We start from the raw sequence: 13,545 nt of genomic DNA on the forward strand, positions 1-13,545 counted from the left end.
TAGTATAGTTCATTTAGCACTTGGCATATATGACCTTATACTCTTAATTAAGTCTTAAAAAAAACTCACCTAACTTTCATCCACTTTAAAAGTGCAAAAAATAACTGAAAAATATAAGTGAAGAGGAAGAAGGACAGAATCAGCCCTGGTCATTCCAATTACCCAGAGAGGTGGCTTTTTGTCACACGTGGTTATATATTAATAGTTGAAGCTTTCTGAATTAACCAACTCACTGGATTAAGAATTCACTGGAGAGGCCTCATTAGACTAACCAAGGCTTGCCTTGCGTGCTGTAAAAAATCCAGAATGATGTGAATCCCACAACAGCTGATGGGTTCATTTCTAGTGTGACCAGCCGCTAACTCCTCCTGCTGACTTAAGACAGAACTTGTTTGTACCAAGGGTCATCTGGACTGGTTCCCCAGTCAGTTATGCTTGTAAGTAAATCATGTTATTAGAGAAGACAAACTGGTGAAATATGATTGGAAAAGAAAACTGATGTTTCTATGAATGAAGCTGAATGCTTTGGAAAGATGCTAAAAAGTTAGTCGGTACGTGTCATTACACATGTCCAAACCCATAGGACGTAGGACACCAAGAGTGAACCCTAATGGAAACTGGCCTTTGGGTGACACTGCGGTGTCAGTAGGCCCATCACTGGAAACAAATGCACCACTCTGGGAGGTGTTGATGAGGGGAGGCCATGCATGGGTGTGGGCAGGGGGTATATGGGAAATCTCTGGACCTTCTGCTGAACGTTGCTGTGAACCTAAAACTGCTGCAAAAAATAAAGCTTACTAAAAAGAAAAGAAATATAGAGCAAAGCTCAGATGCCCCACATTGGACATAGAGTACGGGCAAAAATCAAATTTTCGTCATAAGTCACTGGGGGAAACAAAGGTAACCAGGTTAGGTGTGGCCTAGACAACTAGAGACTTCATATTGGGTGGGGATGGAGCTGGAATTCTAAAAACCTACCCAACTAGGACCTTTAGTTCTACATCAACTTTTTTTCTTAGACAGGGTCTCGCTCTGTTGCCAGGGCTAGAGTGCAATAGCATCATCATAGCTCACTGCAACCTCAAACTCCTGGGCTCAAGGGATCCTCCTGCCTCAGCCTCCCAAGGAGCTGGGACTACAGGAGCTTGCCACGATGCCTGGCTATTTTTCTATTTTTTGTAGAGACAAGATCTCCTCTTGCTCAGGCTAGTTCCAAACTCCTGAACTCAAGTGATCCTCCTATCTCAGCTTCCCAAAGTACTTGGATTGCAAGCATGAGCCACTGAGCCCGGCCTTACATCAACTTTATTTATTTATTTATTTTGAGACAGAGTCTCGCTTTGTTGCCCAGGCTAGAGTGAGTGCTATGGCGTCAGCCTATCTCACAGCAACCTCAAACTCCTGGGCTCAAGCGATCCTCCTGCCTCAGCCTCCCGAGTAGCTGGGACTACAGGCATGCGCCACCATGCCCGGCTAATTTTTTCTATATATATTAGGTGACCAATTAATTTCTTTCTATTTATAGTAGAGACGGGTCTCCCTCTTGCTCAGGCTGGTTTTGAACTCCTGACCTTGAGCAATCCGCCCGCCTTGGCCTCCCAGAGTGCTAGGATTACAGGCGTGAGCCACCATGCCCAGCCAAGATTTTTTTTTTAGTTAAAAAAGGGAGGGATTGTGCAGTTCTCAATTATTTATTGATTTTTTTTTTTTTGAGGCAGAGTCTCACTTTGTTGCCCAGGCTAGAGTGAGTACCGTGGCGTCAGCCTGGCTCACAGCAACCTCAATCTCCTGGGCTCAGCTATCCTACTGCCTCAGCCTCCCGAGTAGCTGGGACTACAGGCATGCGCCACCATGCCCAGCTAATTTTTTCTATATATATAGTTGGCCAATTAATTTATTTCTATTTATAGTAGAGATAGGGTCTTCCTCTTGCTCAGGCTGGTTTCGAACTCCTGACCTTGAGCAATCTGCCTGCCTCAGCCTCCCAGCATAGAGGTGATTCTGGTAGACCAGCAAGGAGGGTGGTCTACGAACATCTGGAAGTAGAGGACACAATTGTGTATGTCTGTCCATTCTCTTAACGATGAGAACCTTAGCTGCCAACAACTTAAATATGGGAAAGTTGAGTCCAGAGAGAAAGGAGGCCTTGCTCCAAGTTTCTCATTTCATCCATCCATTCATTCATTCATTCATTCATTCATTCATTCACTGCTCATTTCTGCTCATTTCTTCAACCAAGCACAAAATATTGTTCCAGGATCCGGAGATGAACCAGACACAGTCATTTTCTTAGTCTTTCTTCCTTCCCTCCTTCCTCCTGCCCCAAAGCATCTCCTCCACACAGGATAAGGGTTTAGTGTTTTAATTCCAATCCCTTTGCTAACATATACCTTGGGGGTAGTTGGGTACTTAGAATTTAGTAAATTTAAGTTTTTGCCCCAGTTGAATGCCTTGCCTGCCTCTTTACTTGAAGCCATCATTTCCCCTCTCTGAGCCTCAGTTTCCCAATCTGTAGAAAGGACATAATAATATCTCATCATAATAACAATGATGATAATAATAATAGGATCAAGAAGTTTTTTGGGGGGTTTTGGTTTTTTGTGTTTGTTTTGTTTTGTTTTCAGACAGGGTCTCACTCTGTTGCCCAAGCTGGAGTGCAGTGGCATCGTGATGGCTTACTGCAACCTCCAACTCCTAGGCTCAAGCCTCCTGAATACCTGGGATTAGATGTGCATACCACCATGCCTGGCTAATTTTTTATGTTTTTTGTAGAGACAGGGTCTCCCTATGTTACCCAGGCTGGTTGTGAACTCCTGGCCTCAAGAGATCCTCCTGCCTCAGCCTCCCTAAGTGCTAGGCTTGAGTCACTGTGCTTAGTCAATCTAGAAGTTTTTGGACACTGACCCTAGGCCAGGCACTGTGCAAAGAGGTTTATCTCATTTAATCTCTTTATAGCCCTAATCGGCCCTATTCGGCAGGCACTATCATTGTCATCTTCATTTTGCAGATAAGGAAACTGAGGCTCAGTGAGGCTAAGTGACTTGCTCACAGTGCACATGGGGTTCCTGGTTTCCAATTCAGCACTGTGGACCCTAAAGCCTCAACACTCTCCCACCTCCATTCCAGAAGAACATAAACCAGGCATTTGACTAAATCTAAATTTCACAGAACAAATCCTTTTATTTTTATTCATACATTTTTGTTCATCTGTTATATTTTTATTTTATTTTCAAAGTGAATGTGTTTACAATACCAAAGAATACATACGTTTCAATGAAATAATCCTCCCAGCTTGACCAGCACAATTATCAATAGAATATTAGTAAGCCATAAGGGCTAAACCGACAGCTGCTACACTCATGGTTTTGTTCTAACTTCCCCTGCCTGCCTGGCGCCACCACTGCACGAGGCTGGTTGGCGAGAGTTTGTGGAGGTTGAGTAGGTCTGTCTGTTATCAGCTTTTGACAACAGGGCACTGTTTCTGTTTGAAGCAGAATTTGTAAATAGTTGCACAGCTCAACAGTATTTTTTAATCCTGTCTGCCTAACAGTTCATCATGTTAAAGAAGGCCAAGAGGGAAGAAAACAGATTTTTAAACAAGGATTGGAATTGCAATATTATCTTGTTTCTGCTAAAGATAAAATGGTTTGCTTGCTTTGTGATACTGCAATATCAACTTTAAAGAAATTCAATTCTCATCAGCATTATAACACTTATAAGGACTACAAATATTTTAAACTAGAGGGAGGGGGACAAAAGGTTGTATTGTAGAAATTAAAAGATGAAAAACAAAAGCAATGACTATTCTTTCAAGCAGCAATGAAACCTGAATATAATGCCACTGAAACAATGTACAAAGTAGTTCATATACCTGGGGAAAAGGGAAGCCATTCAGTGATATAGAAATTGTGGGCCAGGCGTGGTGGCTCACGCCTGTAATCCTAACACTCTGGGAGGCCGAGACAGGCGGATTGCTTGAGGTCAGGAGTTCGAAACCAGCCTGAACAAGAGCAAGACCCTGTCTCTACTATAAACAGAAAGAAATTAATTGGTCAACTAATATATATATAGAAAAAATTAGCTGGGCATGGTGGTGCATACCTGTAGTCCTAGCTACTTGGGAGGCTGAGGCAGGAGGATCGCTTGAGCCCAGGAGTTTGAGGTTGCTGTGAGCTAGGCTGATGTCATGGCACTTACTCTAGCCTGGGCAACAAAGTGAGACAGAAGAGAAGAGAAGAGAAGAGAAGAGAAGAGAAGAGAAGAGAAGAGAAGAGAAGAGAAGAGAGTAGGGGAGGGGAGGGGAGGGGAGGGGAGGGGAGGGGAGGGGAGGGGAGGGGAGGGGAGGGGAGGAGAGGAGAGGAGAGGAGAGGAGAGAAATTGTGAAAGAATGCATTGTTGAAGTTGTAGGATGGTTAGACCCTGATAATGTTTCAAAGTATAAACAATTTCCTATTTCAAGAAGAACCATAGGGCCTGGCGCGGTGGCTCAGGCCTGTAATCCTAGCACTCTGGGAGGCTGAGGCGGGCAGGTTGCTCAAGGTCAGGAGTTCGAGAATAGCCTGAGCAAGAGCGACACGTCGTCTCTACTAAAAATAGAAAGAAATTAATTGGCTAACTAAAAATATATATATAAAAAAAATTAGTCGGGCATGGTGGCACATGTCTGTAGTCCCAGGTACTCGGGAGGCTGAGGCAGGAAGATTGCTTGAGCCCAGGAGTTTGAGGTTTCCTGAGCTAAGCTGACGCCATGGCACTCTAGCCCAGGCAACAGAAGTGTGACTCTGTCTCAAAAAAAAAAAAAAAAAGAAGAAGAACCATAATTGATCAGCAGCATGAATTAGCCTTCCACTTAACAAAACAACTTCATGTAATACTTCACAGGAAAATATATATTATTCAATTGCTTTGGATGAATCAACTGATGCCACTGACTCGGCACATGGTTTATGCTTCATTTGGGTCATAACAGAAGAGTCTGTGCTATGAAGAGTTACTCGCTTTGGGCATTCTTGGGAACAGAACATGGGGAACAGATATCTTCAATAAATTTCAAGATAAATGTGTTGAAGTTGGACTGAATTTGGTAAATTTAACGAGTGTTTGTACAGACAGTGCACCTTCCATGACAGGAAAACATGAAGGGCTATTGCACAAAGTGTTAACAGATCTAGATACTCTCATTTCTTTTCACTGTGCCTTGCATCAGCAAAATCTCTGTGCTAAAGCTACTATTTTAAGTGACACTTTGCAACAAGTTTTAAGTATTGTTAACTATATTCCTGCAAATGCAACACAGCTTGGTCAGTTTCGTAACATGCTAACGTTGAACGATGAGGTATTCAGGGTGGATTTGCCGTATCATTCTAACATGCATTGGCTATTACAGGGACAAGTGTTAGCCAAAATTTCATCTCTGCGAGGACAGTTAAATTTTATGAACAGAATTAGCAATGTGATCTTTGGAAGAAAGATTTCTCTAGGAATGCAGCATTTCTGTGCGATATCATGTCAAATTAAAACAACAAATATTTCTTTGCAAGGTAAAACTAAGTCTGTATATGCTATGTGGCAAAAATGCAAGCATTTTGGAAAAAGTTAACTTTTTTCAAAACACTTATTCTTTGAAAGGAAATTTCAGATAAACATTTTCCCCAGTTAGCAAAGGTCACTGATGAGCAGGGTGACATGTGCGAATCATCTGAAGAATGCGCAGCTGTTACAGACCTATTGATTGGAGAATACAATGAAAGGTTCAGACTTTGAGAATCCTGACATCACACTCAAATTAGCACTGCAGCCTCACCTAGTTGATATCACCAAGGCACCTAAAGAACTGCACATGGAATTGATTGAGCTCTCAGTAGATGACATTTTAAAGTCATTGTTTGATGCTAAGAAAGATACAATTGAAATATGGAAAATATACAGTAGAATACCAACGCCTTCGGCAATATGCCTGAAAAATGCTTTTCATCCACTTCCTGCTGCGAATCTGCATTCTCCCACCTAACCCAAATCAAGACACCCTCAAGGTCACAATTGACTGACACCCATCTAGAGGATCAACTGAAACTTTGGGCCTCTGTGCTGCAACCAAATATTCAAATGCTTTCTAACAAAGAGCAGACACCACAAAGTCATTAAAAGGTTAGTTAACTTTAAAATTAACAAATAGTTTTCATTTTTTGAAATTATTCAGTACACGGTGGTTAGATTTTTTACAAAATAATGCACATTTTTAAGTATATCTAATTGAAGTTTCTTGAATGTGGCCTCCCAACATGAAAAGGTTCCCCAGCCCTGGTATAAACATATGACCTCTGTGTGGCACTTTCAAGGCCAATGTCAAGCTGCTGTGCTTGGAGAATGCATTATAACACTGGCAACGGTTCACTCACTCAAGTATTCATCCAACAATCATGGACAAGCATCTCCAACGTGCCAGGCACAGACTGATTAATGGGGACTCAGGGCGATCGCAGTTCCTGCCCTCAAGTGGCCGTGTCTATTGTTTCTCTGACACCCCCTGCCCCAAGTTCAGGTGTGAGCTATCACAATGCAGATTCTCAGGCCCTCCACTGGTCCCACGGAATCAGACTCTTTGTGGTCGGAGCCTGGGAATCTGCATCCTAAGGTTCCCAAGTGACTTATACACACTGAGACGTGGCGACCCCCAGGTTGGAGGGGAGGCGACCTAGACAAGCAAACAAACAATTGCACAGTGAGGAAAGTTTTCCACATGCATTATGAGGGTTGCTGAGGAAGGCTTCTGGGAGGAGGTGACCATTAAGGTGAGACCTGAGGAATGAGTAGGAATGAACAGGCCAAGAAGAAGGGGGAAGAAACACAGCAAGGCAGAAGCCCCAGTCCTTGGCTGTTGGGAGGTCACAGCTGACGGAGCCAAGGGAAGGGGACATAGTAAGGACAGAGGCCCCTGACTCAGGGGTGGCTGCTGAGGAGCTGACCATGTTGCCAACATCCAGCTAGAAACACCAGCTTCATCACATCTTGGGTGAACAGAATGGCGGTGCAAGAGAATGGGGCTGGGGGCTTCTTGCAGGATGCTAGAGGCCTCTTATCAGCCAACTCATGGTGAGTGGAGGCCTGAATCATCCTCTAATCTGGATACTGTTTTCACCTCCATTGTCAAGGCTAAGCCTTTGTTTGTTTGAACTAAGTCCTTCTATCTGGAGTCCTTAGTGCCAAGCAGTAAATGGTGACATTTGAATAAGGGGAGAACACTGCTTGTCAGATCCTTGCTGTTACAGAGGAAGCTCAGCACCTCTTTCTTCTTTGAATAGCCCTCATGGCCTCCACTGAGAACTCACCTCTCGGTGGGTAGTAGAACTCTGGCCCTGACTAGCCTGGATTCAAATCCTGACGGGAGCTGGGTGCAATGGTACATACCTGTAGTCTCGGCTACTCAGGAGACTGAGGCAGGAGGATTGCTTGAATCCAGGAGTTCAACTCTAACCTCGGCAACACAGCAAGACCCCATCTCTAAAAAAAAAAAAAAAAGAAAAGAAATCCTGATATGGTCACTTTCTAATTATCTTTCTTTGGATACATGTTACTTAACCTTCCCAATGCCTCAATTTATTCTCTGGCAAGGGAGGCTAATAATAGTACCTATTACCTTCCAAAGAGTCATTTTGAGAACAGAATGAATTTTCTTATGAAATATTTAGAAGACCGGGCACGGTGGCTCACGCCTGTAATCCTAGCACTCTGAGAGGCCAAGGTGGGAGAATCACTCAAGGTCAGAAGTTCAAGACCAGTCTGAGTAAGAGCGAGACCCTCATCTCTACTAAAAATAGAAAGAAATTAGCTGGACAACTAACATATATATAGAAAAAATTAGCCAGGCACGGTGGCGCATGCCTGTAGTCCCAGCTACTCGGGAGGCTGAGGCAGAAGGATTGCTTGAGTCCAGGAGTATGAGGCTGCTGTGAGCTAGGCTGACGCCATGGCACTCTAGCCCAGGCAAAAGAACAAGACTCTGTCTCAAAAAATAAGGCCAGGCGCGGTGGCTCACATCTGTAATCCTCGCACTCTGGGAGACCAAGGCGGGAAGATTGCTCAAGGTCAGGAGTTCGGAAACCAGCCTGAGCAAGAGCAAGACCCCGTCTCTACTATAAAGAAATTAATTAGCCAACTAATATATATAGAAAAAATTAGCCGGGCATGGTGGTGCATACCTGTAGTCCCAGCTACTCGGGAGGCTGAGGCAGGAGGATTGCTTGAGCCCAGGAGTTTGAGGTTGCTCAGGAGTTTGAGGTTGCTGTGAGCTAGGCTGACACCATGGCACTAACTGTAGCCTGGGCAATAAAGCGAGACTCTGTCTCAAAAAAAATATTAGACGAGTGCTTGGCACACATTGAGACCTCAGAAAATGTGAAGTATTATCATTTTATCATTTATGCACCAGAAACTGTGCAGAGTGTCAGAGATACAATAACAACAGAAGACAAGTTAAATGCCCTCATGGAATTTAGAATATATTTTTTGTTTATTGGTTTGTTTTTTTGAGACAGGGTCTCACTATGTTGCCCAAGCTAGCCTTAAACTCCTGGGCTCAAGCAATCCTCCTGCCTCAGCTTCCTGGGAAGCTAAGACTGCAGTCACATGCCATTACCTCCAGCTGGAATTTATAATCTAATGGGAGAGGTGAACAAAAAAGTAAAAAAAAAAGTGGGCTATAAAAAAAAATGAATATGATACTTACTATAAAGAAAAGAGGGACTCCTTTAGAGAGAGTGGCTAGGGAATGCCTCCCTGAGAAGTCTGGATATTTAAGGAGGGGGGCATACATATGACAAGTTGGGGAAAGAGGGCTGCAGGCAGAAGGCATAGCAAGTGCAAAGGCCCTGAGGTGGGCATGAGGTTGGCTTGGTCAGGAACTAACAAAAAGCCAGTGTGGCTTGAGTGTGATCCTATCCTTACTGTCACCATGGTATCAATGAAGAAAGGAGGCTCAGAGAAAGTAAATGACATGTTCAAGTCCTCACAGGAAGTGATGGACGCAAGATTTGAACCTGGGTTCAGTTTGACCTGGAATTTTATCAAGTGTTTTAATTTCACCATTTTGCATCAGGGTGAAGTTCTGTCAATGTTCATGAACTTGAGTGGAGACCTAGAGTCTGTTTAAGCCTGAGAATAGTCTCCATCACAGGCTACGTTTAAGTAGACCTCCTCTCCAACAAAGTCAACTGTGCCAACTTTGACAAAGGTAATGTATACATACCATTGGGATCAAGGCTGAGTATGTATCTTGGAGGTGGAGTAGGAGCTAGAAATTAAGATAAGAAACCAACCATGCAAGACCATGCTCATAGGCCAGGTTCCCTTCTTTCTCCCATGCAAAACCTACAAATGGAAACAATGTAACAGGTGCCTTTAAATCTGCAATAGCTCCAAAGGTTGGGCCCATGGAGAACTTTACCCTTCTAATTCATTTCTGTCTGAAGTTGTTACAACAGGCATATTTTCTTTTGTCATCAGAAGAAGAACACAAACGGCAAAATAACAATAAAAGTCTTCAATGTAAAAAAAAAATTAAAGAACAATCAGTATTTGTTATTACTGTTCAGAACTTGTCATGGGAAATGCAGACATAGGGGTGTGGGGATTGGGTGGAGTTTAGGTTGTAGCTGTGGAGCCCATGAAGCTGTTAGATGAAAACAGAAGACATGGCCTATTATATTGCATGTGAAGAGTCCAGATATTGTGTCAAAACTTAAACAAGCAGAATCAACTCATTTAAAAATCAACTCAATTAAGTACCTGGTTTGGGTCAGGCACTGTGTTTGGTGCTGGGATATAGGGGGAAGCAAGACAGACAAGTCCCTTGCTCTCACGAAGCTTCCAGGCTACTTAGAAGTTAGCAAGATGAACAGTGGAAGTTCACTCCTGGCAGAGGGAACAGCATGAGCAAAGGCCTTGAGGTCAGAAGGGGCATGGCATATTCCAGAAACAGAAGACTGCCTAGCTCAGAGGATGAATGAGGTGTCCTTAGTGGTAACAGTGGACACAGACAGTGACTTTAGCCTTCAGGACCTTGGAGGTCGGAGTAAGGAGTCTGAGTTTTATCCTAAGGGCAACAGGCAGTCATTGAAGGGTTTCAAAGAGGGATGGTGGGGCTGGGTTCCGTGGCTCACAATTGTAATCCTAGCACTTTGGGAGGCTGAGGCAGGAGGCTCGCTTGAGCCCAGGAGTTTGAGGTTGCAGTGAGTTATGATGAGGCCACTGCACTCTAGCCTAGGGCAACAGAGCAAGATTCTGTCTCAAAATAAATAAATAAATAAAAAGGGAGGATGGTATGGCACTTTCGAAGGATCTCCCTGCCACCTGGAGAACAGATTGGAGGGAGTGAGGCTCTAATGAGGGAGACCAGCCTGGAGGCTACTGCCCCAGTCCAAAGGAGAGAGAAGAGTAGCAGTGACTAAAGCAGGGATGGGAGAGAAAGGATTGGAGAGACATTTCTAAGGTAAAATCCACAGGACTTGGTGGCTAATTGGATGTAGGGATGAGGGCGAAGGAGATGATGCAAAAGACTCCCAGCTTGCTGGTTCGAGGACTGGGTGGATGGTGGAGCCCTTATAAGGCCACCTAACCAATGACAAGAGATGCCTAAAATTAATAATCTAGCAGGAGAGCCAGGCATGGAGACAACCACCCATCACACACCACATGGGACAATGAAATGTGCCAAAGAGAGATGCTGGGAGGGTCTCTGGAGGCAGAGGGAGAGAGAGATTCTGGCTAGGGAGATTCAAAAGGTAAAGAGATGACAATAGACGGACCAGCTGGAGAGAAGCTGGAGACAAAGGCACTATGATGACGAGGACAACATTGTGATGTGGAGCTTGGCAATGTGACCAAAGCATAAGGTGGGTGGAGGTGCCCCAGGAGGCCCTGAATGCCAACCCAAGGCATTAGTGCAGAGAAATCAGACCCAGTTCTAGCAGAGGACATGGTACTTCCCATATTTTAGAAAAATCAGGGGCAAGTGTGTGAGAGGCAGTGAATTAGGTGCTTGTCTATGTGCAGAATATTTCTAGAAGACTATATCAGAAATCTCTGGGGTGGTCACTTTCTTGGGAGTGAAACTGAAGTGTCTGGAGGACAAGAAGTGGGAAGGCTTTTCGTTCTTCATCCCTTTTTTGTAATTTGAACTATGTGGATATACACCTATTTATTAATAATACTTAAATCATTTTTAAGGAAAAAGGATGTATGGGTTGAAAACTCAGACTTTGGGGATTTGCATTTTGGCTTTGTCAAGCTCATGCCAATTTCTGCTTCTCTGAGGCTCGGTTTTCTCGTGCATAAAAGTAAGAAGTAGTTCTTACTTCGTGGCCTTGTTGGAAGGATTAAATGAGATAATATAGGCTCAGGGCCAGCACCACAGTAAGGGTAGGCTAAGTAGGTGGTATTTAATATTAGCATTAACAATTAATAGCAGGAAGTTAAATGCGCCCTCAGCCCTGCAAGGATGTCTCAGCTCGACACACAGGGGTGGGTGGAGGGAAGGGATTCGGAATTACACGCAGCTGAGGCCTGTCTCTCTGAGCGGGCACTAAGCTCTCCAACTCACAATCAACCTCTGCAAAATGGGGGTGCTAACACACCTCCCTGCTAAGATCAAGGGAGTTACTGAGCGGGGACAGTTAGTAAACTGTCACGTGCGGCGCCCTGTGAGTTATGACCTATGACGACGAAGATCTTGGGGAGGGCCTGGCTCGGGGGTGGGGGTGGGGGTGGGGGTGGGGGTGGGGGTGGGGGTGGGGATGGGGGTGGGGGTGGGGGCGGGGCGGGCTGGGGGTGCAGAGAGACACTGTGGGAAGTGAAGTTTCCTTGCCTTGTTCCATTCCGGGGCTGATGCGGGAGAAATCTCAGAGGGGAGGGCCTTACGAAAGAGTCTCAGGTACCCGGGCTGGGTTCCCTCCTTCCCTCTCACAGGTTCCACCTCCCTCCCTGCGTCAAGGATCGTGAGACCAGACAGCCACGTTGAAGGTCGCAGGCGCGACTCCTCCGGCCAGGCGGGTGGGCGGCGCCCGCACACGCGGAGCCTGCCACCCACTGGGCGAGAGCGGTACTGCAGGCGCGGGTGCGGCGCCGCCCCCACCGGGCACGGCGCTGTGAACCGTTCGCCCGGCGCCCTCTGCGCGCTGGACGGGTCCTGGCCCTCGTGGGGCTTACAGTCTAACGGGGCTGGCGCCCGCAGCGGAAGCGCTGGTAGCAACTTCACCATCTGCCTTTTGGTAAGAGCTTTTGTTCTTGTAACACAAGAAATATATGCGTATATTCATGGCAGAAAATTTAAAAAGAGAATTAGAGACCAGGTGAGGCGGCTCTCACCTGTAATCCCAGCAGTTTGCGAGGCTGAGGCAGGAGGATCGCTTGAGGCCAGGAGTTCGAGACCAGCCTGGGCAAGAGTGAGACTCCCCGTTTCTACCAAAAAAAAAAAAAAAAAAAAAATTCAGCCCGGAGTGGTGGCGCGCTCCTGCAGTCCCAGCTACTTCGGAGACTGAGGCAGAAGGATCCCTTAGAGCCCGGGAGTTTGATGTTACAGTGAAATGATTGTGTGCCACTGCACTCCACCCACGGGGACACTCTGTCTCAACAACAACAAAACAAACAAACAAAAAAACAAGGCAACAAATTGCTATTTGGCGGGCAAGGTGTTAGGTGTTTTACACACATCCCATTCAGTCTTCCCAACAACCATAATAGTAGGTACTATGACTTTCCTTATTCTGCAGATGAAGAAACAGAGCACAGAAAGGTGAAGTGATTTGTCCAGCAAAAGCATCAGAGCCTGGGTGTTTTTTGAGACAGGGTCTTGCTCTGTTGCCCAGGCTGGAATGCAATGTTATGATCACAACTCAATGCAACCTCCAACTCCCAGGCTCAAGAGATCCTCCTGGCTCAGCCTCCAGAGTTGCAGGGGCTATAGGTACACGCCACCATACCTGGCTAGTTTGTCTATTTCTGTAGAGATGGGGGTCTTGCTGTGTTGCTCAGGTTAGTCTGGAACTCCCAGCCTCAAGCGATCCTCTGGCCTCAGCCTCCCAAAGTGCTGGGGTTACAGGCATGAGCCACCACACCTGGTCAGAGCATGAATTTAAATCCAGCTTTGTCTGAAAGCCTGAGTTCTTAACCATTTTGTTATGCCTGCTCTGTGCAGGTTTCAAGGGAATTCAGAGGAATCTGAAAAAGAATGAGGTCTCTAGGCGCTCACAGCAGAAATGAGGAAATGGAATAGTCCTCATACAAGGTACAGTGAGCTCAAACATCACTGAGGGACCAGGGGCCGGGCACAGGATGTAACCAGGAAAGGCTGCCTAGAGGAGGTGAGAATGTGTGCAGATAGGGGTAGGGAACAGTGTGGGAAGGGCACTTCCAGTGATTGGGTGGGGAGAAGTAGATGAGCATAAACAGGGACCAGTAAGGAAAAATAATTGAGCACCAAGTTGTATGGGTGATTCTGGGGGTCTGTCCTCCAAAGCTGACAGTCTAGCTAGGCAGAGGGTTGTGGGGTGG

The 13,545-nt window shown here is 45.5% G+C and overlaps 1 protein-coding gene across 1 annotated transcript in view; it reads right to left on the minus strand.

Annotated features, from left to right (window-relative positions):
* MSI1 (musashi RNA binding protein 1) overlaps window positions 1-7,496 on the minus strand; it is a 71,072-nt gene extending 63,576 nt beyond the window's left edge. Inside the window, exon 1 of the mRNA XM_075996617.1 lies at window positions 7,408-7,496. The gene's annotated coding sequence lies outside the window, so the exon portion shown is untranslated. The remainder of the gene's footprint in view (window positions 1-7,407) is intronic.
* Window positions 7,497-13,545: the final 6,049 nt, after the last annotated feature.

The sequence above is a fragment of the Microcebus murinus genome, chromosome 22 (genome assembly GCF_040939455.1).
Source record: "Microcebus murinus isolate Inina chromosome 22, M.murinus_Inina_mat1.0, whole genome shotgun sequence".
Lineage (NCBI taxonomy): Eukaryota > Metazoa > Chordata > Mammalia > Primates > Cheirogaleidae > Microcebus > Microcebus murinus.